Here is a 3,023-nt window from a genome sequence, read left to right on the forward strand (position 1 = left end):
CCAGCACCACACCCGGCTAATTTTTTGTATTTTTAGTAGACACAAGGTTTCACCATATTGGCCAGGCTGGTCTCAAACTATTGATCTCAAGTGAGGTCCACGCGCCTCAGCCTCCAAAGTGCTGGGATTACAGGCGTTAGTCACTGTGCCCAGCCTCTTCTTTTTCCTGTCTGTCTCCTGGGTACCCTAGCATCTCCAGATTTAAGAGCAATTCAGAGACATCCAAGTCAGTTCCACCTCTGACATGCAACTGAAAACCGATGTATATCCTCCTGTGACACAGAGGTACTGGGGAGCACATGTGAACCTACAGAGCTCCTGAATACCTCTTCCAAATGGATCCCACAGAGTGAAGATAATAAGTTAAATGCTTTAGCTCTAGGGATTTAAAATATATAGAAAGCAAGTTACTTCTACTGGAAGTTAAACTTAAAGAATTCTCATTGTTATGTCATCTCTCACTGCAGTACCCAGGGTGCTACTTGGTTTCCCCCTCTCTCTCCTTCCCTCTACCGCCTTGCCCTATCATTTACAGAGGCATTAATGCCAGTTTCAAACTAATAATAATTTTTTTTCTTCTGTGCTGCAAATACCCAACCACTGTGGTTAAATACCATGTATAACATAAACAGGGTCAAGAATGCCAGTTGCCAGAAGAGTCATGTTTAAATTAGCATTAACCAGCAAGCCCTTCCCTAAACAAAAAAGAGAGAGGGGAAAAAAAAATGTTTTCTTGGACAGCTCTGTGCTTGCAGAATGACTTCAATCCCACATGTTCAAAAGGCTCCACAAGGTCCAGCTGTAACACAATAGCATCACTAATTTTTACTAAATTAAATTTCTCAAAAGTACAAAGCACTATCAATTTGCGGGGAGTGGGGAGGAAGAAACCACTTATTAGTTTATTCTACAACCTTTATATAATTTGAGTAAACTGGCAATAGTGTCTTAAAACCTAGCAGCCATAAGTTACACGGATTGTAGTGGAATAAAAGCCCAGTCCTCCGTCCATTACTGCACCCCTCACTCTGCCCCAATATGTGTTATTCAGTGTCTTTCCACATCTTGAGGTTACGTAATACTTCCTCCTCGCCTCCCTATCCCCATGTAGCACAACTCCCCCACAATTTGTCCCTTTGTAACTTTCCAGCCTTCATCACCCCACACTCTCACTTCGTCTTCATTACCCCACCATTCGTCTTTTAAAAGATATGTTATTCTTCAAGCCACATTTATAAAGTCGTCCCCTGAATCAAAACGTAATTCTCCATTCCCTGGCATGACAAAGTTCTTGGACTCTACAGCTACCACCCAGCTACACAACATTGCACATACTATTCAATATAAACCGTGAGGCTCGCTGCGTCTTTCCCCCCTGCGCTGCAGTTCTTTCTGGATCTTCCTTTTCACCATCCTTGCATCTACCACATGGAAAGAATTCAGTAACTGTTTGCTGAAATAAAATCACCTCCTTTTCTCTCAACTTTCTAAGACATCCATAATAGTTTTCCCTAAGTTTTTTTTTTTTTTTTTAAGAGACAGTCTCTCTCTGTCACCCAGGCTGTAGTGCAATGGCACAATCACAGCTCACTGCAGCCTTGAATCCTGGGCTGAAGCCATCCTCCCTCCTCCGCCTCCCAAGTAGCTGAGACTACACGCACATGCCACCATACCCAGCTAATGTATTTATTTTTTTGTAGAGACAGAGTCTCACTATGTTGCCCAGGCTGGTCTCAAACTCCTGGCTTCAAGTGATCCTCCTGCCTCAGCCTCCCAAACTGTTGGGATTACAGGCATGAGCCACCACACCTGGCCAAGGATATTTAAATAAGAGGGTAACATGACATGTAAAAATAAGAAACCAAACAGTAGTATGATGCTGACTTAAGGCCAGAGAAGACTATTGGACTTTAAACCAAGAGCTTATGTTTAAGTTTTTATTACATCACAGTTCGGCTTTTAAAATAAATAACATTCCTCAAGGGTGTAGGAATATTGATACCAAAACATAAAAGAAGAGGAAGACAGGCCACACATCAAGCACAGACATTAAAATCTTGCCCTCAAACTAAATTCTAAAAGTTCTGTTATCTGCTGAATACTTGGAGTTTCCCAGTGAAAATGATACAGTGTATTCTGCCCAAATTGCAACTTTCCATACTAAGCATTTGAAATTATTCTTGGCCCTAAATATCACTTACTTCAGACTGAATGTCACTGTGTATCAAAAACACTGAGCAAGTGAAATTTTTATTCTTTGAATGTTCCAGTAGGTCACTAATGGAATAGATTCAGTAAAACCTTGCAGAGTCTATACGGTATAATTTGAAACAACAACAACAAAAAAATCAAATTACTTTCTGGAAAGTATTAGCTTTGAACAAAAATAGAAGTTTCGAAAAGGCTGCCACTTACATTCTTACCTGTTATTTCTTTCCCATCACTCACAGGGAGAGTGCTGTGTGCCCACAGACCTGAGTAGGAGCTGTTCCCCTGAGAGACAATGATGCAAATGGGTCAAGTGATGCCTAGAAGTCAGACCGCAAGAATCACCTTGACCTCACCTTAGTTCATTAGCTAAGCAAACTCACAAGCTTTAAATAATAAAAGGTAACAAGAGACTGATCTGAGGGGGGAAGTATTATTGATTCCCTTGAGGAAAAAAAAAAAAAAAAAAAAACAGGGGAAATGAGCTCCCAGCTCAAGGATTTGTCTCCTCCAGGCATCCTCTGTTGCTGGTTTTCTTCCATCTTCCTGGCTCTCTGGACCTCTCACTTCCCCCCTACCTTTTCCTACTGCTCGAACATAAAATAACCTCCCACCGGTTTCTAGCTATTTGGGAAGCTGGAAGGAACAGCAAGGATCACCAACCCCTTCCATTTTCCGGATGGGGAGACGGAGACCAGGAGCTGAGCTGACCCGACCGGCTGAGGTCGCGCCGCTAGGGGACGTGGTGTGCCTTGCGGGCTCGGATGATGACAACCCAGCCTTCCCTCCTCGCTCGTCGCCCGTGCCTTCCTGCC

General features: G+C 42.8%; 1 protein-coding gene across 1 annotated transcript in view; it reads right to left on the bottom strand.

Annotated features, from left to right (window-relative positions):
- Positions 1–2,493, bottom strand: part of LPAR1 (lysophosphatidic acid receptor 1) — a 171,509-nt gene extending 169,016 nt beyond the window's left edge. Inside the window, exons 1-2 of the mRNA XM_011966395.1 lie at positions 2,424–2,493; positions 2,202–2,311 (exon numbers count right to left, since the gene is read on the bottom strand). The gene's annotated coding sequence lies outside the window, so the exon portion shown is untranslated. The remainder of the gene's footprint in view (positions 1–2,201; positions 2,312–2,423) is intronic.
- Positions 2,494–3,023: the final 530 nt, after the last annotated feature.

This window comes from Mandrillus leucophaeus, unplaced genomic scaffold, assembly GCF_000951045.1.
Source record: "Mandrillus leucophaeus isolate KB7577 unplaced genomic scaffold, Mleu.le_1.0 Scaffold76, whole genome shotgun sequence".
NCBI lineage: Eukaryota > Metazoa > Chordata > Mammalia > Primates > Cercopithecidae > Mandrillus > Mandrillus leucophaeus.